The following is a 26,086-nucleotide window of genomic DNA, read 5'->3' on the forward strand; positions in this document are numbered from 1 at the left end:
CTGCTTATGTAGTTTGCTTGAGAACTGTTAGAAAACTCTGTGTATGTCTATCTGTACCAAACTCATTGCTACTGATAGAACTGCAAGGACATCCACAATTCTGGATGTTCACAATGAGTATCTTACCCATTAATGCAGGGATGGGGAACCTCAGGCCTGGGGGCCATATAAGGTCTGCAGAATCATTTGGTCTGGTCCTCTGAGCTTTTTTCTGCTAGCCTCATCTGGCTAGCAGTGTGCCTAGAATCGCACCTTGCAGCCAGAATCTATGCAGCAGTGCCGCCTGGAGTGTCCTAAGGATTACAGCTCCCCGGAGCATCCTCATGATGCTCCAGACATTGCTGTAATCACTGGCAATTGTGGCCCCGTCCCCCGTGTGATGTAACATGGAGGGGCGTGGCCTGCACCGGACCCCCAGATAATGTTATATATATCAAAATGGCCCTCGGCAGAAAAAAACCCTGCTTTAATGGTAATTATTTTAGTACTGTAAGGGTAGCTGCTTACCTAGGCAAAACAAAATCGGGAAGACTGTCTGAAGAAGATTAATATGGATTCCCCAAATTTGTAAATAGAAACCCAATACTTAATTTACACAAATATTCCTGATTCTTTCTTGACAATTAATCAAGTACATTTTCTCAATGGATCTCTAGCACTGGTTAGCCCCAAATGGTTCCCCTCCTTCTGCTGTTACAGGCTGTGTCTTTAGCTCCTTAGTATAGTTAGAAGACTTGATGTAGCAAAGAAGAAGGTAGCTAAAAAATTCTGACAGTCACAACTAGAGGGAAGAAAACTGTTTATGTGAGTGTTAATGTTAATCATAATCCTATGATATAGTATGCTGATCGGTTAGATCTGCTGTGCAAAATATTTATAGTCAATATATTTTAGTTTTTTTATATTATTATATTTTATTGATATGGCACCACAAGGGTTCTGTAGCCCTATACACAGGGGATGGAACATAGTGACATTACAAAGTGACCACAAAACCAGAGAGTGATGGTTATAGTGGCTTCCAGGGTGAAAAAGTGGCCGATTTTGCAAATTTTACTGAGTTAAAAACAGCAGGATTTGGAGAAGGACTGAATGTGGGGAGAGAATCAAGAATAACACCCAGGCAGTGAACTTGGGTAACAGAGAAGTGGGAGTCATTGTCAACAGATATCAAGAAGAAGGGAGGAGAGGGGGCCCTGGTGGTGTAAAGTCTATGATTTCAGTTTTTCAGAGGATGTGATTTAAAAAGCAGTGGACTAGACAAGAGGCAATCTAAACAAGCAGTAGGTGACACAGGAGAGGACAGAAGTTGAGAGATTGGTAGATTAGGTGTAAACGTGGGTGTTGTCGTCGCCATGTGGAAGTAGGAGAGGACCCCATAGGAGAGGGCAGCTGGTGCAATGATGTCAATGGGGGATAGTCAATAACGAGTATGTTAAAGGAGTTAAAGATGAATAGATCTTGGGTGGAGGTTAGGTTATTATGAACAGAACTTGCAATCCACAGGATGCATGCAAGAGGGAGGGGTAGGGGAGAGGTTGGAAGGGTTGCTGCTGTTTTGGATAAGCAAGGGTTTTGGTTGAGGAGATTGAGAAGGGAAGAGATAGGGAATGTTGTGGGGGCAGGGTATGGAGTGTTGAAAAGGGGGATGGAGGCAAAAAGGGTTGCATCATAATGAGGCAGAGAGAGGAGGCAATTGATGCAAGCAAAGAGGGGGAAGATGGGTGGAAAGTAAGATGAAAGAGAGCAGGGCAGCCACGGAGAGGTAAGAGGGGAGTTAAGAATGGTGGTGTTGGTGTATAGCAGTGCGGGAGCAGAGCTACTGTATCACAATACTGTAAAATTAAAGACAAAACATAGTGCCAGAATAAGGAAATATAAATGTATAGCAGTGTAAGAATAAATGAGACACACAGGGCTCTATTTATTAACATTATTTTTACTAAAATAAAGTGAAAAAGGGTGTTTTCACACCCTTTTCACATTATTTTAGTTTCACCTGTAGTTATTACAGGGCAATTGGAGTAGAATTAGTAAAATTCTACTCCAACCCCCAGTATCACTTATTTTTAGTAAAGCAGATCGCATTTCCCATAATTGTAATGGGAAATGTGATCTGTGTGCAAGTTACTAAAAATAAATTGTAAAAAAATACCGGGGGAAGCCCTGTGATAATAACGCCACCTGGAGGTGGCGTTATCCAGGGTCTCCCCCGGTTACTGGGCTCCTACTCTGCTCTAACGGGGAGAGCAGAGGCGGGAGCCGGTACCAGTAATCAGCTGTGTGGTCTAAGCAGACCGCAAGCTGATTGCTGTAAAAAAAAGAAAAAAAAAATTAAACATTTTTTTTTTTACTTACCTGAATCCAGGGACCGGTGATCGGGCCTCCGGTGATGGCTCCTCTCCGGTCAGCTGGTCTCCCACAGTGCACTGGGGCCCGGTCATCAGGTGATCGGGCCCCAGTGCAGTATGGGAGATCACCTGATCGGGAAGCCCGAAGAAGACCACCGGAGGCCAGGAGGATGCAGGTAAGTGTAATGAAGGGAGGGGGGGTCGCGGGGGGGGGTCACGGGGGTCCTTGATTGCGGGGGGTGGGGCTTAGCGTCGGTGGGGGGGGGTAGCAGCGGTGGTCGGTCGGCGCATGCGTGGGCTCTTAGTCGTGGTATTTTTTCCGAAAATACCGCGACTAGAGTGCGGATGGGATCCGCAGGGACAGAGCTTTATCGCAAGCTCTGTCCCTGCAAGGGATTTATAGTAAATCCCTGTGATATTGCCTGAATTTGCAAAGCGAATTCACTCGGTAATATCACACTACAATCCGCATTCAATATGGGGATTGTAGTAAATAGAGCCCTAAAGGTGTAGCATTGACTGATGACAGAAACAGCAAGGCAAAAATAAAGTCCGACAATGAAGTAAAATCAAGGGAAAACACAGTGTCAGAGTGGTTCTACAGTTCAAGGGCAGAGTTGCTTGGCTTGTAGGTAAAGGAGGAATGTGGCATGTTGATATTGGTCAGACGAGGAGAGAAGCAGAGGACCTTTGCAGGGCTGATTAGGAGCCTTGGCTTCCAGATGTCCCATGTCTGAGAGACCAGTGGATGGATGTAGGCTTTTGGCATTCTGGGATTGGTCCAAGAGGCACGGGCAGCAATAATGGGATCAGGTGGTGCACGCATTACAAATCTATGGTGCTAGATGAAAACACAGTTTCAAAATAAATCAATGTCAAGAAAAAAGTTTTTTGTGTCTAGGGTGCTCATATATAAAGTAGCAGCAGTCCTCGTTAATAGATCCCACACACAATCCAATGAAATCTGCAAACAAAAAAAAAACAAGGGCACCTCCTAGTGCAGTATATCAGAAAACATCACTACTATGAATTAACACATTTTTTCTATATCATTTTATAACTTCTTATCTGACTCTAAACACAGGATGTTCCCATTAGGGTCCACAACTCCGCAACATTCAAGTAGATTTAAAAAAAGCAAGTTGTAAGCGCTTATCTGTAGGATGAGTTTCACTGGACCCAGCAGCTTAGTTGCGACAGACATTCTGAGCAACCATAGGGTTGCTCAGAGGTCCGATGGGGCGACTCATATCCATTTGATGCTGCATATTTGTACGGAGATGATCTTAAGGCCCCCATACACGGTGCGATTCAAAGTTGGTAAGATGTGTTGTACGATTGCCCTTGAAATTCTTCATATAATGTGGTCAAATGGTGTACGATTGATCGTTACGATCATAGGATAAGATGCTAAGAAATGTATCAAATTGTACTCAAAAGATCGTAGATCTCTCTGCAAAACCATCTGATCTGCGATACAACTAGAGGACGGCGGGGACGCGCATCGGGGTCGCAGAACACACAAAAAACACCTATCTTAATACGATTGGTCTGTACAACCCGTCGAAACTGTCCATATCGGGTAAAAAATTGTACCGTGTATGGGCACCTTTATAGACTTGTCTATAATTTTAGTTCTGATCTCCTCAGACAACTCTCTCCTTTGCTTTCTCAGGTCCATGTTCAGTCTGGTTCACACGATGATACCAAACAGCAGAGTGACTACTTTTCTCCATATAAATAGGCTGAATGACTGATTAGAAGATTGAAAACATGTGATGCTAATTCAAGAAAGTAATTAGTTAAAATATCACTATAATCCAATTATCTGTTATCTTTGCTAAGAGAGACCAACAAATCTGTCCAGGCCATTTTAGAATATCCTTGGAGAACAAGCAAAAATGTATCTCTTATCAGAGTTTTTGAGCATTGTTCTATGACATGCAGGCAGGGGTTAAAGTGAGCCGAAACTGGGCGGAACTGCGCTCCGTCAGTACCATTTGGAGGCGGAGCCAGTTCCGCCTTCTCCGGGCCCACCTTACCCGGCCAGTCGGCACTCAGCCCGCGCCACAGTGAGGTTCCATTTGCTCCATACCCATAGAGGCAGCCAGAGGCTGGAGCTCACTCCTAAGCTCTGGCTTCCCCCCCCCCCCCCCCCTACAGTCACTATGGGAGAGACATCATGATGTCTCTCCCATAGTTCCGAGGAGCCGTCGGACCAGATGCCTTCGGACGCAGGAGTGGGGCTTAAGGTCAGTATTGTGTTTGTTTTTTAAATTGTATTTTTTTTGTAAGGGGCATTACCACTGAAGGCACTACTAATGGGGGCATTACCACTGGGGGCACTACTAATAGGTGCATTACTACTGGGGGCACTACTACAGTGGGCACTACTAAAGGGGGCATTACTACTGCGGTCACTACTAATGGGGGCATTGCATAGGGCAGTGTTGGCTAACCTTGACACTCCAGCTGTTATGGAACTACATAACCCAACATGCACTGCTACAGTTTTGCTATTAGGGCATGCTAAAACTGTGGCAGGGCATGCTGGGATATATAGTTCCACAACAGCTGGAGTGTCAAGGTTAGCCAACACTGGCATAGGGAGCACTGCATAAGGGGCACCACTACTGTGGGCACTGCATAAGGGGCACCACTACTGGGGGAACTGCATAAGGGGCACCACTACAGGGGGCATTGCATAAGGGGCACTACTGATGTGTGCATTATGTGTAAGGGGCACTACTACTGTGGGCATTGTATAATGGGCACTACTACTGTGGGTATTATGTGTAGTAGGGGCACTACTACTGTGGGCATTATGTATAAGGGACATTAATGTTGGCATTGTGTAAAAGGGGCACTACTGTGTTTCATACAATGAATAAGGGACACTACTATGTGGTGTAATGAGAATCAGGGGCACTATGTACCTCATTCAGAGGCTTTCGTTAGTTGCAAGTAGTCGCACTGAATCAGGGCGGCCACTTGCATCCTGAACGGCCGCCTCCTTCTTGACCGTTAAGCTGTGACCGCTTGCATCCTGAATGACCGCCTCCTTGTCGATCGCTAAGCTGTGGGTTACCACCCACAGCTTAACGACCGACCAGGTTGATGGTCGTGATGGTGATCACCATCGCGACCATCGGGGCTTACGACAAGACCCTAAGGTTGGGTCTGGGCACTCGTAAGCCCCAGGGAGCATTCTACTCTGATGGAGCAGGAAGCTCCCCACTGACATCACTGATGATGTCAGTGCGGCCGCCCACAAAATGGTAGGCATTCCTAAAGGAACGCCTCCGTTTTGGAAACCACCCCCCCCCCCCCCGGCGAGTTCCACCATGTCTCTGGACCACTTTAAGCACTGCATGCAGGTATACATGACCATCACTTTTAGGAGAAATAAAGCATTGCTTCAATGAGCTGTACAGTATGGGTACAGCATTGGTTTATTACGCATGACATTTTTGCTGTATAATATATACTGAATACACTACTGTTCTTTAATACATGATTTGCTATATTAACCTCCTATACATTCAAAGTATTTTGATAAGCCATACCTGCTAATGTTCTTAGCTACATCCCATATGTATTTTTTATGCAGCTTGCACATTTTACACTTCAGAATTACTACTACCAAACCTGGCTCCAAATATTTATAGACCTATTTCCATGCCTGCTGTTTGCTCAAGCATGATACATACTGTACATTCAAAATACACTCTAAGGGGTATATTTACTAAAGTGAGAGTTTCTAGAATCGGAGATGTTGCCCTTAGCAACCAATCAGATTCTACTTAACATGTAACTAGCACCTTCTATAAGATAATAGCTAGAATCTGATTGGTTGCTATGGGCAACATCTCCACTTCTAAAAACTCTCACTTTAGTAAATATACCCCTAAAAGTAATTTATGAACTGCAAAGTCTGCAGACATATAATGCTTCTTAATGTGCGTGAGTGTACATTCTTGTCTAACAAGCGCATTTCATAGATATACTGACCTAATCAAAATAAAGCTGTGCCTTAATTTTTAGCTTAATGGATGCTACAAAAAGTGCCATGTACAGGAGAAGAAACGAGGCAGTACTGAATTTCCACTTCTGTACCAGTTATTCAATACATGCATTTATGATGGTTTGCTTATAATCCCATTTAAAATTATTGGACAGCCATTTTAGACACTAATCTGGAGCATTCATATGCTCCAAATGTGAAGTCTGCCTGGACCATACTTGCTAATATTCTGGCTGCCCCCTCCATGAGAGGGCAGCTAAGTGGGATGTCCCGGGGGGTTGGGGTACTTAGATTGCATCATTGTGACAAATCGCTTTAAGAAGCCGCACGTCCACCTACTTCACTCAGGAAATGTACAACGCTGAGCGACAACGCACAGTCTCCAGAGACTTGCATACTTTTCCGGGTGTCCGGGAGATCCACCTGAGATTTGGGCGTTTCCCAGACAATCTGGAAAAGTAGGTAAATATGGTCTGGACATATGACTATAGTGTTACTATGCAGGCATACATAGCATATTTTCTTTCTTTTTCCAGACCTGGAAGCCCGGTCTGGGGCTTCCAGGTGCAGATTCATTTGATATACTGTACCCCGCAGCTAATTGATCAGGTGGGAATAGTTTTTCAGTTAATTAGCCTTTTCCCAGTTCGGAAAACACTGGATTAACGAAGGTTAACCCATTGAGTCCACATAAAATCTTCAGAATCTGCATTTTAACGCTGCAAAGAAAAATCCTGCCTCTGGTAATTAGTGTGAGGGGTTCCCGCAGTTAATTGAATCATCATTCAAACAATTCATCTCCTTCCTCACTCCCAAAAAAACATTACTATACCCCCACCCACATAACATTACACCATCCACAAATGACTTCAGTATACCCAATACAACATTAACACCCAACCCCTTAATGGTAACACACCCCCACCCCTCAGGTGCCGTTGCTCTAAGCAGCTGCCTAATAGTAACGCCGACTCTGGGGAACAATTACTCCCAACGTGCCTTCAGGGCCGGTGCAAGGTTTCTTGGCATCCTAGGCATTTCTTCAACCTTGTGCCCTCCCTCGGATAGCTACACAAGTCCTTATGCAGTGCCCACAGTAGTGCCCCTTATACAGTGCCCCCAGTTGTGCCCCTTATACAGTGCCCCCAGTAGTGGTCCCCTTATATAGTGCCCCGGGAAATGGTCCCCCTATGCAGTGCCCCTTATATAATGCCCCCAGAAGTAGTCCCCCTTGTATAGGGCCCCCAGTACTAACCCCCCAGTGCAGGGCCCCCAGTAGTGGTCCCCCCGATGCAGTGCTCCCAGTAGTAGTCCCCCCTAGCAGTGCCCCCTGTATTAGTCCCCCCCAGCAGTGCCGCCAGTAGTAGTCCTCCCAGCAGTGCCCCCAGTGGTAGTCCTCCCCCAGTAATGACCCCAGTATTAGTCCCCCACCTGTGCAGTGCCCCCAGCAGCAATCCCCACCTATGCAGTGCCCCCAGTAGTAGTCCCCCCCCCCAGCAGTAATCCCCACCTATGCAGTGCCCTCAGTAGTGGTCCCACCAGTGCAGTGGCCCCAGTACTGGTCCCACCAGTGCAGCACCTCCAGTAGTAGTCCCCCCCCCCCAGCAATGCCCTCAGTAGTAGTGCCACCCCCAGCAGTGCCCCCAGTAGTAGTCCCCCCCGGCAGTGCCCCCAGTAGTAGTCCCCCCCAGCAGTGCTCCCAGTAGCGGCGTCCACTCCTCTGTCCTCCCGGGCTGGCCCGCCGCTCTGCATGATGGGAGAGACGTCATGACCCACTGCGGGGGCCGGAAAATGGAGTTCATGAGTGAGCTCCAGCCCGGCTTCGGCAGTGGGCACAGCAGCCGATGTGAGTCTGTCTGACTCTCTTCGGCTGCTAAAACTAACACACAGCTCCCGGTCGGTTGTGTGTTTGTTACTAGTAGTGTAGTGCGGACTGCACTTATGTGCGTTCCAAACTACACATCAATCCAGCGGCGCCCTGCAGTGGCCGGCGCTCTTAGGCAGCTGTCTAAGTTTGCCTAGTGGTAGCGCCGGCCCTGCGTGCCTTCAACTCTGCATCAGGCTGAGACAAAGCAGTACTCATGGACTACACATGACAAAACCATCATGCAGCATTCCAGCAGACTTGTCCCTATTATCAACTGTTTTTTTTTTTTCCATTATTGTGGTAGCATTCCTTGTTTGTGGATTTTTTTTTTTTTACATTTATATTTTAACTCTCATGCATGGTTGCCAAGATTGTAAAATAATTAACAGTAACACGTAGATGGGGTGGTGTTTCAAAGCACATTATGTGATTTACCGTGTAGATCAGTGGATCTTAAGCTTTTTAATTGCTCATACCCTTTCAGTTTCCATCACTTTTTTCTCATACCCTTTGTTATTTATTATTATTACTTATAATCATTTTGTAGCAGAAAATTAAGTAAACATTATAATAGGACATAGGTCTCATGGGATATTACACCTACCATCCTAAAATTCATTCTTATTAAATTAAAAACCATCCATCCCAACCTCAATGAACAAATTATCCAAAAAAAAAAATAATCCTCATTTATGTGCTTTTTTTGTTGTTATTTCTTTTTCCATAGTTGTGTGGTAGCATTCCTTGTTTGTGGATATGTTTGTTGATTTTTTTTATTTATTTTAACTCTCATGCATGGTTGCCAACAATTTAAAATAATTAACTGTATCACCTATCTGGGATGTTGTTTTAAAGCACATTATATGATTTACCTTGTAGATCAGTGGATATTAACCTTTTTAATTGCATGTACCGCTTCAGTTTTCATAATTCTTTCCTCATACCCCTTGTTAATAATAATATAATAATACAAATAATAATAATAATTATTATTATTATCATCATCATTACGTATGATAATTTTTTAGCAGAAACTTAAGTATATTGGATAATAGGACATAAGCCTCATGGCAGGTTATACCTACCATCCTAAAATATAATATTAGAAAAATGAAAACCATCCTCTCTGAACAGTTTATCAAAAATAACTAAATCCTCTTATATAAAATAAATAAAATCTTCCCCATCCACCAAAATTCCCATTTTTTAAAATAAATTGCAGGGAGTTTGCAGCAGTGTTTAGAATGCTCTGACATTGGTGTGTCATGTCCCACCCAAGGGCATGTCTAGGTCCACCCAGGGCATGTATATATTTATCCTTATACATGAAAAAGTCATGTCGTTCTGACTTGCACAAATCACTGTGCACGGATGCAAATGTTACAGTTTTGCAGATGCCAATTTACATATTTTTGCATATAGCTGTCCTCTTCTGAGTCATTCAGAATTTTCAGTATCTCTAATTGCACTAGCCCCTGGCATGAGGCTGGTGCAAGTGCAGATGCCAATTATGACAGTTGCTGCGGAAGGTGTAAAATCAATGGTCATCACAGGTTTCCACTTGCACGTGCACGAACCCCCACATTAGTTTGACACAATCTTGCATTGACATAAGGTAACAAATATGGCTTTCATGGCTGCCTGCAACTACAGCCACTTTGCATGCGACTGAGAATCATAGAGAGCCTTTTACAGTGCGGTAAACATGGTGAACTGCCGGGACTCAGGCTCAAGCTTTATTGATCTTTTGGTGGCAATTATACAGATATAAAATATTATGCTGCTGTCAGCCGATGCCAGAAATGGTTGAGACCTTTTTCTGTTAGCCCAGGCCAGGATACATAGGCTTAGAGCGTACAGCCAGTCAGGGAAGTGGGCTGATCTGCTCCTCCTTCCTGATGTCTTGCTCACATACTAATCGCCTCCGTCTACAATCTCCTCCTGTTTTTCTTTTTGTCGTCCCCTGACTTCCATGGCTTCCATCAGTTCCTGCTCTTTCCTCCTCCCTTGCTTCTACTCCTCCTTGCCTTCCTGTTTTACGCTGTTCCCTCTCCTGAAGATTCCTCTCCTCTTGATTCCCCAAGCCCCCCTGTTTCTCACTATTCCCCCTCTCCATCACATCTGGACTCTCGCATACGGGTCAGTCAGAGACTTTGCAATAATCTGGGTCTCTCTAGCAGAATCTGGGAGAGTATGCAAGCTCACCCCATTCTTAATGTCAAGAATATTAAAATGACGATAATAACTGCATTATTTTATTTACATCAGAAAAGTGCACACAGATATATTTCAACAATAATACACAGTACCCACCAACACATTACTAGTGGTTCTTTTTAGTTGTTGTTGGAACGTAACATGTATTGAACCATACCTGTTTACTCTCCCAGAACGCACGAGTAGCCCCTCCATAGCCCCGGAAGAGTAAGCACTTCTCCCCCATCCTTCCCACTTCCTAGTGAAGTGGGCAGATGGGGAGAATTTTACCAGGAATTGGCGATCCGTGTTGATTGGGCGGGGCTTTATGACGCAATCCTATGATAATAGCATCATTTGGCCCTTCCCTCTATTAAAATAGGTGTGATATGCAGGATTTTGCCATGAGGGGCGGAGTCTAATTCCGCAAATAGTCCAGCCCTGTCCCCATTACAGCTCTTCATCCGGAGATGAAATATGTAAAGTTGTCAACTATGTTTTGAACACGCAGGGGTATATTTACTAAAGTGAGAGTTTTTAGAAGTGGAGATGTTGCCCATAGCAACCAATCAGATTCTAGCTATTATCTTCTAGAAGGTGCTAGTTAAATATTAAGTAGAACATGATTGGTTACTATGGGCAACATCTCCACTTCTAAAACTCTCACTTTAGTAAATATACCCCTCAGTGTGCAAGTAAAATTAAAGTTTATTAACTTAGTTAATATTGTATTTATGATGTTTGCATTTTATTGATATGAGAAAATTGGGCAAATAAAATGCAATTTTATTTTACTTTTAAGTTGCAGGCAAATTCTCATGTAACACTTGTGATTTATATTGCCAGTACTATTGCTATGCAACATTTATATTTTGTTATTTAGCTATACAAATCAAGCAGATCTTGCTGATCAATGCAATATATCCCGCTTCACCGGCGACAAATGTAACAGGCAACAACCAATGTTAAAAGTGACACCCAAATTACAGTCAACATTATTCCATTATATACAAGTTTACCCCGTGAAAATTCCTACTGCATGTGTAGGATGTAGCTTTGTAACATGCGATTCTGTTTTTTAACTGTACTGTAACTTTCTCTTTGTTTAACTGCTGTCTGAAAAAAATAGGAAAAGCGGAAAGCGTTAGAACTTCATTTTAAACTGCAGTTTTTGTCCTCAGTACTGCAGGAGGTGAGAACCTTTTCTGTCTTTTTCAGTTCATTCTGTCTCCCATGCCTGTTTTTTCTACTATGTTCAAAACTTCAGTCTGAGTGTTAATGCAACCACTAGAGGGCACAGTGTTTACATTCTAGTATTATGCAACCATTGAATGGACTTCGGGTCTGATTCAGATATGGACAAAATGACGATGTTTTCGCACGTAGGCTATGTATTTTCTTCTGTGCATGCATCGGAGTCGCACTACGCATGTGCCACGAAGGTCTTGCGATGGCGGTCACAAAGAACATTTATTCACAAAGTAATTGACAGTCAGGGACCGTTTGTGGGTGGTAATTAGGGGGTGGGGGTGGCGCCTCAAGTGCAGCAGGGTTGCGACCATTTTGGGTCATTTCACAGCCTGTGACTACGATTCCGTACACAGTTGTTAAGGCTACGCAGTTATAAGGCTACGCAGAAGTACGATGATCAACTGATGTGCGTCCAGTGGTTGTGTCCTTGTGCACAAGCGGCAGATCTGCCATGCCTCCAGCGGGTGTCTCAATACAAATTCTGGCCACTGCAACATTTACATAATTTCGCACAGCCGCTGCGTACAAAGGCGTAGTCGCAATGGGATTTGCTACCGTCTCTGAATCAGGCCCTTACTTACATTATAAAACACATGCTTAAGTATCTTCACCTATGTTATGACCTTAAACTGAATCTGTATCCTCCTCTTTGATGTTCCCCTTATAAGCTACCCAGCTATAAACAAATCCCTATGTGAACAGGAAGTTTGATTTCATTTTTTAGTAACACTGTTCATACATTTGCTTAACTTTATCTGAGCTAAGAGCTATGCAGCGAGATTTCACACCTACCACAGTGAACATCCTATAGGATAAGACAAATGGACAAAATGGAGGATTGAAAACATACTGGGCCAAATGTAATAGGTGAGAGTTTAGAAAATGTGAAAGAAAACTCACATCAGTAATAAAGTCACAGAACACGCAAACTTGCCTGTTTTTCAGACTCAAAAAACACTTTAAAGATTTAAACTATCATCCAGGTGTTTCCTATTTTGAAAATACAACTCAGTGTATTAGTGGGAGAGTTTTACTGCTAAACTCTCACATTTTCTAAACTCTCACCCTATTACATTCGGCCCACTGGGTCTGATTCTGAGTTACACACAGCTGCAACCATTTTAGCGTCTTCTGCCGTAGCGTCTTGTGTGACTTATGCTAATGCTAGTATCAGTTCTTTCCAGGGGCAAACGCAGGATTTTTCCATGGGGGTTACACACACACACACACACACACACACACACACACACACACACATACATACACATACATACATACATACAACACACACACATACAGTATATGTACACACATACAGTATACTTACCTTGCTGCAGGGACGGGACCTGGCAGGCTGGCACCATGTCATTAGGCTCCTACCCTAGCATCAAAATGCCGCGATTCGTGGGCCACTCGAGAGTGGGCAGAGCCAAATGACACAATTCTAATAGAATTGTGTCCTATTGGTTCCGTCCCCTCCTTATTCACCCGGGTATCGTGGCATTTTGCCACGAGGGGGCGGGACTTAATAACATGTCTGCTCTTGAGGCTGTCAGGGGGGTTTCTGGGTACTCAGAAACCCCCCTGCGTGCTCTACTGCTTCCCCTAGTGTACAGTTGTGCATCTGACTTTGCAAGGACTGAGATGCCCACTTTGAGTGTCTTCAGATGCTGTAATTATCTTAGTGCACTTTTAGATCAATGGTTGCCCCATGAAACAGCGCCATGCTAGGTGCAGTTTCTCCAGCAGAGTATGGCCTCCAATGTGAGCAATGAACGTCTAAAGGCCATATTCAGTATGGGGCGAAAAGTCTGTTATCGCCGATGATATCATTTTCGCCTATTTCCATTATCCCCGTATTCAATTGCATTGACTTTTCGCTGGTGCGAAAAGTCAATGTAAAAAATTGGGGATAATTTTTCGCTTGCCTTTAGCAGGCGAAAAAAAGTGCAGAATTGGGGTTTAGGGGTGCCGGCTTAAAAAAAATAGCCTGCACCCCTGGGAATGGTCCCTAAAAATAATGAGTCTTAAAAAAAAAAAAATGGGAACACCCCAAAAAATTAATTATAATTTTTGGGTTTTAAAAAAAAAAAATAGGGAACACACTTCTAAATTAGCGGAATGGAGTCCAGAGGGGTTCCCTTATATGCAGCATGTGTTTTCTTCATTGCGGGAGTAGCATCAGGTGCATTTTTGCAGAATTAAAAAAAAATCATTTAAGGGACTTAAAAATATGCTTGCACCCATTTTCAAGTACCCCAAATTTGATGGGCATAGTTATTTTTCCCCAAAAACATTTCTAAATGCTCTTCTGCATCACCTTCTTCCAAGCCGCATTTATGCACCTACCGCAGCTATTTAAAAACCTGACTTCTGCAGGCAAAAACGGGGGGTCCTACAATTATTTCCCGAAAATTCCCGTATTTTTTCGCCGATCCAAGTTTCGCCTGTTCCCGATTTCGCCTACTTTGAAATTGACTACAGGGAATAGCGGGCACGCGCGCGATACTTTTCCACCTGGAAATCAGGCAAAGGAGGCGAAAAGTCCAGCAGGCGAAAAGTCTGGACTTTTCACCTTAAATTGAATACCTCCCAGTCACCACCCAGGAATGCCCAACACATTTTCATTACGTTACTGATACCATTTGTTTCAATCGCAACTGCCCCTCTGTGGGATGCATGTGCTGAATGAGTTTTTAAGGACTTTTCACAAACTCGCAGTAGAAAACAAATTGCTGAACTCCATGAACATCAGCACTATGTTATTGTAACATCAAAATACCATTTGATAGAACCGCATAATGAGTCTGATTCAGATCCAAACTCAATGCAGATATTTACGCAGTTTGAGTGATTATTAGTCATTGCACGTGCTGAAAGCAGATGTTTTGCAACCACACACACAAAGAGGAATTACTCGCAAAGTGAGTGACAGGTAGACAGAATTTGGGGGAGGTAACGGGTGGTAAGAAAAACACAGGTGTGTCAGACTGTTTAAACACTGTTTTCAGGGCGTGCATAAATTAGCCACTGCGTCCTTGCTCGCAGCAGCAGAGCCCTCCGTGTCTGGAGACCCGCTGTGTCTGTGGCATGTTAAACTTGCCGAGAAGCCTAACGGTCGATCTGTGTTCGAAGTTGCTTTGTTTCCAGGTTATGTGCGTGAGCGGCTGATGTGAGAGCCTATCAGTGGACATCTCTTAGCCCTGGACGGCGAGTGAGTCATTATCATGTTTTCGCAATTGCATTCCTTGAGAAATCGCAGCTACGATGGCATTTGTGCGCGGATCTGAGTCAGGCCCACTGTGGAAAGTTTATGGTTGAGAAATATTGTTCATATGATACCATGTACTAACTTATCTTGATTCTCAAAACACGTTAATATAATGTATGGTGTATTAAATACAGGTGATTTTTTTAAATCATTTCATACTGCATGAAATATTGCATGTATAATATGTGAGTGCACATGCATAATTGCTTGACATAAGTTGAGCTTGGTACTGTATATTTAAAAAAAAAAAAAATGTAGATTTTATAATGTTCCATCTTTGAGGTTAAACAACCTCTTCCCCCAGACTAGTACACAGTGGACGCAGTGTCGATGTCGGACATGTTTTCAGTCTGCACATGTGTCTGAGTTGCAGTGCGCATGCTTCCTGATGGTTACACTACAGAACGAATGTGGACGCAAGAGCTGGGAATTTAAGTGGGTGTTCCTAGGATGTAGCATGGGGGTGACTAGCCAGACGTGGGCGTGTTGCACTGACACAGATGGCCATGTTCAGACGGAGATTCTGCGCCCAGTCCAATCTTTGATGGTGCGACCGACTGTGAATCTTAATATGCACAGCGACGGAATAGCGCCACAGCCAATGCGTCTCAGTAGGAAGACCATTGGCCGCAGCATTAGCATAAATATGCAGTCGCGGCTGCAACTATGGCCACCTGTGATTCCATAAATTGGGTCTGTGCAATGAAGCAATTCTCTGCAAAAACTTGTACTGGAACTGCTGGAGGTGAGCTCTCCAAACACCTCCAAATGTTGTACTAGAATTGCTGTAGGTGGGCTTCCCAAATGCCTCCAAACTTTGTACTAGAACTGCTGCAGGTGGGTTCTCCAAACACCTCCAAACATTGAACTGGAACTGCTGGAGGTGGTTCTCCAAACACCTCCAAACATTGTGCTAGAATTGCTGTAGGTGGGTTCACCAAACATTGTACTAGAACTACTGTAGGTGGGTTCTCCAAACACCTCCAAACATTCTACTGGAACTGCTGGAAGTAGGCTCTCCAAACGCTTCCAAACTTTGTACTGGAGCTGCTGCAGGTGGGCTCTCCGAACACCTCCAAACATTGTACTAGAACTGCTGTTGGTGGGCTCTCCAAGCACCTCCAAAATTTGTACTAGAACTACTGTAGGTGGGCTCTCCAAATGCCTCCAAACTTTGTGCTATAACTACTATAGGTGGGTTCTTCAAAACTTGATACTGGTTATGTAAATGCATTTATGTCTTAATTCTAACATGTTTTAAGCTCAAAATAAGCTGCATCTCAAAAGGTCATGCTTAAATTGCATCTGCACCTAGTTAATGTACTGCCCTTGCATGTTAATGCCACTAATCTGCCTGTCTAAACCTAAGGGTTAATAAATGTAAGTCATATTCAGCTCTGTGGACGCAATTTTGCAGAAAGGTGCGTATATATTTTAAAATAATACAGTCACAATAAGGCCTTTTGTGCTCTAAATCTATATACAACCAGTTTCTGCGAGGTTTTCGCTCGGATGACGTCATTTTCGCCGCTTTGACTTTTACACCGTATTCAATTTGAAACTTTTCGCCGGTGCGACAAGTATATTGCATTCGACCCTGCGAAAAAGTATCACCAAGGAATGGGTGGCGAAAAAAAAGTGCAGAATTGGGGTTTTGGGGTGCAACATTTCGGAAACCACCCTGCAACCTTCAGACAGTCCCCAAAGGTAAACTGTGTCAAAAAAAAAAAAAAATACCTCATAAGACCCCCAAAAAAGCACTTTCATTTTGGGGGCGAAAAAAAAAATTGGGGGTACAAAGTTAAAAACTAGCTAACTACAATCTAGGGGGGTCCCAAGTATGCCCCAGGTGTTTTTTTCATTGCAGGTGTTTGCGGCAGGTGGATTTTTCAAGTTTTTTAAAACTTCACTTTAGCAACTTTTAAATATGCTCACCCCCATTTTCAAGTACCCCAAATTTGCTGGGACTACTAATTTTGGGTATTTGGGAAGGTGGTGAAGAATAGTATTCTAAATACTATTCTTCACCACCTTCCCAAATACCCAAAATAGCAGCTATTGAGCTCGTTTAAAGACCCCAAAAACCTTCAGCAGGGCTAATTGGGGGTATCCAAAGTAATCCCCCATGTCAGAGCATCTTTTTGGGGGTGTTAGGGTGATTTCCCCAAAAATCTGCGAAGTTTTCGCTGATTTTACATTCGCCGGGTGCTGTTTTTGCCGATTTCATATTGAATACGGGTATAATCGGGGGCGCGCGTATTACTTTTTCGCTGGCAAAAGCTCCGATGCGCGGCAAAAACTTCGACACGCATAGATGGCTTAGTTTTCGTTTCATATTGAATACCCCTGTTAGTAATTTTTAGGCACAGAGTTGTGCTGTTTTGTAGTGTTCATGTGCACCAAAAATGTTTGCTTTTCCATCCATTCATAGATTTGGTAGCATTTTCCACTTATGCCTCCTTACATTTATGGTGGCAGAATGGGCTGGGAGGCGGGGGGCAAGTTTTGGCAAAGTACAGTATGAACGGGTCCTCAACTCCTCGAGCTAAATAGCCTCCTATGCTGACGATCGGCAGCTGAACTTATTAGCTGAGTGCTTCTGGATCCCTCCCACTTTTATTACTGTTAGTCTGGTTGCTATAATCTATTCACATTATTTGTCTGATCTTTGCAATCTGTAAAAAGCAAATTGCCATTTGCCATAATGTGTTTTTTTGTATTTGCTTCTGTATTTAGTTGTGTTTAACCTGTTAAATGTCACTTATGGGTTTATTTACTAAAGTGAGAGACTTTAGAAGTGGAGATGTTACCCATATCAACCAATCAGATTCTAGCTGTTATCTTCTAGAAGGTGCTAATTAAATGTTAAGTAGAATCTGATTGGTTGCTATGGGCAACATCTCCACTGCTAAAAACTCTCACTTTAGTAAATATACCCCTCAGTGTTTATTGGTGACATCGGGCCTGATTCAGAGTTGTACATAAACCCAAAGGTGTGGATGTGACAACGGTCACGTGCAGGGGATCAGAGAGTCGTGGCGGAGCCGATACTAATTACCCAGGTTTGCTGGAGGGGCCTGGTGGTGGCCCGGGTCCAGCGCCACCCCCTCCTCCCTCTTACATCACAGCAGCCCAGCACACGCTGCTGTGTGCTGGGCTGCTCTGGGAGACTGCTCGCGGCTATTAAGTCCCCTTTGCCTGTGGGGGGAGCAATCACACTGATTGCATCCCCCACAGGCTATGCGCCGGGCTGAGGGGCTCACAGCACCCCCCTCCACAATGTGCAGCAACGCAATGATTCTTTTACTAAGGGGGCGTGGTCAGCCCCCCCACGATTAGGCCACGCAACCTTCACCCGGGCCGGTTGCGGTGTCTCGTAAGTCCCAGCATGACAGCGACAAGGGTTTGCGTCTTCTGATGACGATTTCTTGGCCTCTGTAGTATGATTACACCGGACATCCTGAGTATCCTTAGGGTTACTCAGATGTCCAAAGCACCTGCGGAAACAGAAGTCGGCAGGAGGCGTCTATTTACACCAGATACTTGCTGCTGCTTTTGCATAGTTTGTACAACCGTTGCGTTCAAACACACAAAGGTAGTTGTTAAAGCATACAACTCGGAGTCAGGCCCATTGTGCAGACACAGCCAGACTGTCTTACCTACAGTATATGATACTTCAATGACTTGATACTGTATATTGTCTACAAATTATGTACAGTAACTTTAGAATTCTTGATTGTCAGCGTAGTCCAGGCAAATATACCACTGTTTCATCAACATGGTGCACTACTGTTTCCTCCTTGTGTAATACTGTTTAATCTAGATTTACAAACTGTACAAAAACAAGAGATATGGTAAGAACTTACCTTTGTTATCTCTGTTTCTACGAAGTCCATAGGGTCCACAGGGTTGACCTTGGGGTATAGCTGGATCTGGATCCATGGGCACCACGCAGTTAAAGCTTTGCTGCTCCCAGGATGCACTTGGGTCCGTCCTCCTCTATACCCCGCCCCGGCCACAGGCACCTCAGTTGGTAAGCAGCTAAGGCCGGAGGAGGAGACTAAACAGAGAGAAGGAAGACTGGAACACACAAGAAACGATACTCACAGAAATGGGAGACGGAAAACCGGTGACCAGCCACACAGCCCATTTGAAGCCAGGTGCGTCAGGGCGGGCGCCCTGTGGACCCTATGGACTTCGTAGAAACAGAGATAACAAAGGTAAGTTCTTACCATATCTCTTGTTTTCTACTTCAGGGTCCATAGGGGGTCCACAGGGTTGACCTTGGGGATGTCCCAAAGCAGTACAACTAAGGGCGGGGACGCTCCTGTGCTGAAAGGAGTACCCGGCGCCCGAAGGATGCATCCTGAGAGGCGACGGTGTCAAACGCATAGAACCTCAAAAACGTTTGAATTGAAGACCAAGTGGCCGCCTTACACAGCTGAACAGCGGAGGCGCCGCGTCTAGCAGCCCAAGAGGGACCCACAGAACGAGTGGAATGAGCCTTAACAGAGGCTGGCACAGGTAAACCCTCCTGTGCATAAGCCTCACAAATAACGGAACGAAGCCAACGGGCTAACGTTTGCTTGTTGGCAGGCCAACCCCTCTTGTGAAAACCGAAGAGGACAAACAAAGAATCCGACTTCCTAACCGAAGCAGTCCAATCCACATAGATTCTAAGTGCCCGGACTACATCTAAGGAAGCCTCACCAGCTGAAAGATCAGGCGACTGAAAAGCTGGCACAACAAGTTCCTGATTAATGTGGAACTTCGAGACCACTTTGGGCAAAAACTCAGGACGAGTGCGGAGCACCGCTCTGTCCTGATGAAAAATCAGAAAAGGAGGGCGACAGGAAAGCGCCCCCAACTCTGACACCCTCCTGGCAGAAGCAATTGCTAGGAGAAAAACGGTCTTGAACGTCAGCCACTTGAGGTCCACCACCTCAAGAGGCTCAAAAGGATGACCCTGCAAGACCCGTAGCACCACCGCCAAGTCCCAAGGAGCCACAGGAGGCCCGAAGGGAGGCTGTATCCTGAGAACACCCTGGAAAAAGGTGTGAACATCCGGTAGTGTAGCAATCCGACGCTGAAACCACACGGACAATGCAGACACATGAACCTTCAGAGAGGCCAGGCGTAAGCCGAGGTCCAAACCTGATTGAAGGAACTCCAAGATTCTGGAAACCCGGAACACCTGAGGATCATAGTTTCTGGATTCACACCACTGAAAGTAAGTGCGCCACACCCTGTGGTAAATCCGTGCGGAGGCAGGCTTGCATGCCCTAAGCATGGTACCCATGACTGAACTGGAGAAACCCCTAGACCTCAAGACGGCTGTCTAAAGAGCTACGCCGTCAAAGACAGCCGACCCAGATCCGGGTAAAGGCAGGGCCCTTGAGACAACAGGTCCCGACGCTGAGGAAGAAGGTACGGAGCGTCGATGGAGAGACACCTCAGATCGGAGTACCAAGGACGTCTGGGCCACGCCGGAGCAACCAGCACGAGCGTGCCGCCGTCCTGCTTGAATTTCCGCAGAACCCGAGGAAGTAAGGATATCGGAGGAAACAGATACGCCAGGTGAAACGTCCATTCACCGACAGCGCGTCTACCAAACTGGCGCCTGCGTCTCTTGTCCTTGACCCGTAAACGGGCAACTTGTGATTGTGACGGGAGGCCATCAAGTCCAGCTCCGGCAGCCCCCACCTGTCCACGAGTAGCTGAAACACCTCTGGGTGAAGCGACCATTCCCCGGGATGCACGTCGTAACGGCTGAGGAAGTCCGCCTACCAATTGAGGACTCCGGGAATGAAGACTGCCGAGATCGCTGGAATGTGACACTCCGCCCAAGCAAGGATGCGAGACACCTCCGACATTGCTGCCCGACTTCAAGTTCCTCCTTGGTGGTTGATATACGCCACCGTGGTGGTGTTGTCGGACTGCACCTGAACCGGCCGTCCGTAAAGAGCGGGACCGGACGACTGCAGGGCCCGATAAACCGCCCGCAGTTCCAGAATGTTGATGGGAAGAAGAGCTTCTTCCGCAGACCAACGACCCTGAAGTGACAACGAGCCGGTCACTGCCCCCCAACCCTGAAGACTGGCATCCGTCATGAGCAGGACCCAGTCCGGGATCCAAAAGGGACGCCCCTCGACCAGATGAGCTGTCTGAAGCCACCAAGCCAAAGACTGCCGAACCGCCGGGGACAACACCAGCAACTGAGAGCGGATCCGGTGAGGTAACCCGTTCCATTCCGATAGAATCAGCCCCTGCAGAGGCCGGGAATGGAACTGTTCAAATTCCACCATGTCGAATGTTGACACCATGGAACCCAAAACCCTCATAGCCGAATGGACCGACAGGCGGCAACTGCTCAGGCAACTGTGTATCCTCAGCTGCAGGGAGGAGACCTTCTCCGGGGTCAGGAAGATCCTTTGCTGCCGAGAATCCAGCAGGGCTCCCAAATGAACCATCCGCTGAGATGGAATCAGGGAGGACTTTTTCCAATTTATCAGCCACCCGTGCGCTTGCAGGCAAGCGACCGTCAAGTGGAGATGATGAAGCAGTACCTCCGGGGAACTCGCCAGCAACAGGAGGTCGTCCAGATATGGTAGTAGCCGTACATTCTGGTTCCGAAGATGTGCGGCCATGACCGCCATAATCTTCGTGAACACCCTCGGTGCCGTGGAGAGACCAAAGGGTAGCGCCCGGAACTGGTAATGGTGTTGAAGGATAGCGAACCTCAGATACCGCTGGTGCGAAGGTGCTATCGGAACATGGAGGTAGGCGTCCTGGATATCCAGGGACACCATGTAATCCCCCGGTTCCATCGCCAGAATGATGGAATGTAACGTTTCCATCCTGAACTTGGGAACTCTGAGCAATTTGTTCAGAGACTTCAAGTTGAGGATAGGGCGATGAGAACCATTGGGTTTCCGCACCAGAAACAGAGAAGAATAGAACCCCGTCCCTCATTGTAATTGAGGAACGGGAACAATGACCCCTGCTGTCAGCAAGGACTCTATAGCTTCCTGAATCTGTAAAGACTTGGTCGTATCCTGAGAAGGACTCGTGCAGAAAAACTGGTGGGGCGGTCTGTGCCGAAAAGACAGGGCGTACCCCTGGGAGACCACTTCTCGAACCCAGGCATCCGTGGTGGTATTGTGCCAGCACTGGGCAAATAGAAGAAGTCGGCCTCCCACTCTGGGGTCCCCCAGAGGGAGGCCCGTCCCATCAGGCAGAAGATTTATCTTCCTGCTTGGAAGAAGGGCGCCTGGCACTCCAGGGCTGCTTCTTGGGCTTAGAAGCGGCCTTGGTCGTCGACTGCCTCGGGAAGGACTGACCTTTTGCCTTGCCCTGAACCCGAAAGGACCGAAAAGCAGAGCTCCGTACCTTGGTAAGAGCAGAAGCCGAAGGGAGGAAGGCTGATTTAGACTTAGCCAGAGTGTCCACAATTTTGTCCAAGTCTGGACCAAAAAGCAACTCCCCATTAAAAGGTAAGGCCTCCAGTCCCTTTTTGGAGTCAGCGTCAGCTCTCCAAGACCTCAGCCACAAGGACCGACGTGCCGACACAGCTGCAGACGACACCCGTGAGGTTAGCAGGCTTGCGTCTAACGATGCTTCCCCAATGTAGGAAGCCGCATCCCTCATTTGACCTATCAACGCTCTCTGGATCTCCGGAGCATCTTCCGGAAAGGTATCCTCCAAAGCATTGGCCCAGCTCTCGATGGCCTTAGCCACCCAAGAGATGGCCATGGACGGACGGGCCACCGCCCCCGAGAGAGAGTAGATAGACTTCAAACAAGTCTCCACCTTCCTGTCCGTGGGATCCTTCAGGGAGGAGATCGACGGCAAAGGCAGCGTAGCGCTTTTAATTAAGCGGGTAACGTGGGAATCCACCGCTGGAGGAGTTTCCCACTTCCTGCAATGAGCCTCCGGAAACGGATAGTTCGAAGCCAACCGCTTCTGCGGTTGGAACCTCTTGCTGGGCAACTGCCAGGCCCCTGCCATATGATCCGTCAATTGATCGGACAGGGGAAAAACCGTCGAAGCTACCTTGGCCTTTTTAAAATTTGGGTATTTTGACCTGGGGGCAGGCACATCCTCCTCAATGTGAAGGATGGCCCGCACCGCCCTAACCAATGCCGGCACATTAATGGAAGACTTAGCCTCCATCTCCTGGGCCCCGGCATCCGAGTCAGAGTCTTCATGGATCTCCCCGTCATCCGAAGACACGTCCGTGTCCGTGAACTGAGCCGCCAGTGAAGCCGGAACGGAACGCTTGGACACCCGTGGGGGCAAATCACTGTGCAACATATGTTGAAAAGCCAATGACGAAGCCGCCAGACTCTGAACAGAGCTGGAGAGGACGTCCACCCAAGGCGGGGGTACTGCCTGAGGATACCCCTGAAAAGGTACCATCGACTGCTGCGGCACCGTGGGGGTTTGCACGTATACCGGCAAACCCGCATAAGGACCCACAGTCTGAGACCCGGGAGGAGACTGCACCAGACGAGTCACACCTGGGGAACGGGGCATGGTAGGCTGGGGCAACGCCCTAGAAGGGGCCGCAGTCGGGACCGCAAGTCGGTCCGCGATTGACGCCAGCACTTGCGTAAACATTGCCCACGGAGGATCCTGCGCCACCGGGGGTTTAGAGGGTCCAGGTACCAACTGGCACCGCCCGCACAGACCGTCCTGAGACAATTCTGCCCCGTCAACCCCTGCCGAACAGCGACGGCAGGAAAACAACACAGGAGCCTCGGAGCGCTCATTCCCCTCATTAGACATGACACAAACTTTTTTGCAAAAAAAGTGTCTCACCGAAACGAGGTAAGGCGTATAACACCCACGCACTCCCAAGTATGCAACCCAAACAGCCCACAATATGGTACTGAGGAGCACACCGCAGTATGTGACGGACCTCACAAATACGTAGATTTATATAAGTGAGGTACACAGAAAGAACACCCCTCCCCCACGCACCTGCGGGCCGTAGGAGAAGGAAAGGGATAGTTCAAAAGCTGACAGTAAGTAGAAAATAAGCACAGACAGCAGCACTAGCAAAAGTCACATACCATGCAGAGAAGTTATACTCACTGCACCTTCCGCTACAATCAACCTCCCAGATTCAGTGTCTGGGAGGGCTATAGCGCTGCGAACACTGTCCTTTGCAGGGGGAGAGGTACGCAGGGGGACTGGTCCACTGGAAGCCTGCCTGGGAGCTCTGCGATGCTGCCTGAGGAAGATGGCCGCCGGAGAGCTCTGAGGAGTGGCCGAGTGAGAACAGCCCAGCGACGCCAGCACACATGAGAGAAGGCGCGCTGGGCTGAGGGGAGGAGCGCTGAAGCAGGGAAGGCTGCCTCCCCTGCAAGTACTAAACCCCCGGGGAAGCCGGTTCCCCGCCGGTACTTATACCCCGGGGGCCAGCGGACATGCGGGGTATTCCTGAAGTGGGGGAGCCCGCCGCCGCTACTAGCGCCGCCGGTCTGTCCCCAGAGACCGGCGGCATGAAGACTGCATTTTCGTCAGCGCTGCACGCGGCTTACCTGGCCCCTTCAGTCCGGCAGCAGTCCTTGGGTGGTCCCGGAGCCATGCTAGCACTGACTCCAGGGTCCCGCTGCGATCCCCGGATCAGAATAAAGCTTAGGGGCTGCTTATGCAGCCCCACTGCGCAGGGTGACCCGACTCCGGCCGGGCACCAACTAAAAGGTGCCTGTGGCCGGGGCGGGGTATAGAGGAGGACGGACCCAAGTGCATCCTGGGAGCAGCAAAGCTTTAACTGCGTGGTGCCCATGGATCCAGATCCAGCTATACCCCAAGGTCAACCCTGTGGACCCCCTATGGACCCTGAAGTAGAAATGCTTCTTTCTCTGGGCTAATTTTAAACGTTATGTTACGAGGGCTTGAATTGTTGTGAAATTTAGTATTCTAAAAAAAAAAATATTCTAAAATATATGTTTGTTTTTTTATGTCCCTTTACAGAAAAAGAAATAATAAACAAAACTGTAGAAAAATATTAATCAACAACAAAGGAGTGTTTAGGATCTATTGAAGCATTAGATTCCATGTCAATATATTACATTTTCAAGCAAGTAGAGCCCATTGAACAAGTATTATTGCCATCAATACATTGAAGAGTTTAATTTAATTAATATAATTATTATTGTAATGGAGTACCATTAATTTGCACTTCTCAAAATCAACTGATGAATATGCACATTGCACTGGTGTAAACATTACATTAATGGTGTGCAGAATAGACTCTAAATTCATGGTAACTATATGGATAACTGCATGGATTCCAAGAAAAAAACGATTCTAATTAGAAACAAGATAAAGGCCATTGACTACAGTACCTAAAGTGTGCTCAGAGATTATTTTATGATTAGTTCAGGGCAGATAACAGAAAAATAGATCAAATTACATTTTCATGGAACAAGAGTGGTAAAGTTCACACAAGTTAAGCCATCAATACACTGAAACCTCAATACACAGCATTAGTATTTTATTCATACCAAACATTCTAAATACCGTTATATTTAAAGTGAAATTGTCTGTGATGTAGTTCTAAAGAATAGGGTTTCCATAAAGGTATACAGATATGCTGTGGGATATTCAGTATATTCTGCTACATTCCTTCAGTTAACCAAAACCCATTTCTCTTTTGGTTAGTACCCAGGGGAATAGGCAGCTACATCTATAATATACAGTAATCATGTATAGCATGTGTCTAGAGGAGCCATGAGCCATAAGATATACTGCTCCTTACAGGAGACAAGAAAAGATGTCTTTTTTCACAGATAGACTACAGGTACCAGGATATGCATACCCAAACACTTTAGTCATGACAGAGCTTTGTGGGACCTGTACTTTAACAGCTAAGAAACAATCTTTTTAAAATGATTTACACTTTTTATACCACCCACAAAAATACAGAAAAAAACAAACATGCATATGTTCAACACGGCATAAGCCAATTTAATTGAATTTTTTTTCTTTCCATATTCTGTACTTAACAATGACGCAAATATCAATTCCCTAACATAGGGGTAAATTTACTAAGCTCCGTGTTTGTCTGATTTTGCATTAACGGGAGTATTTTGACAATTTTACAAACTCGGCAATTT

At 46.2% G+C, this 26,086-nt stretch overlaps 1 protein-coding gene across 1 annotated transcript in view; it reads left to right on the forward strand.

Moving 5' to 3' along the window:
• Positions 1-26,086, forward strand: part of MYRIP (myosin VIIA and Rab interacting protein) — a 337,437-nt gene that overhangs the window by 249,176 nt on the left and 62,175 nt on the right. The window lies entirely within an intron of this gene.

This window comes from Taudactylus pleione, unplaced genomic scaffold (genome assembly GCF_031769625.1).
Source record: "Taudactylus pleione unplaced genomic scaffold, aTauple2 ptg000053l, whole genome shotgun sequence".
Taxonomy (NCBI): domain Eukaryota; kingdom Metazoa; phylum Chordata; class Amphibia; order Anura; family Myobatrachidae; genus Taudactylus; species Taudactylus pleione.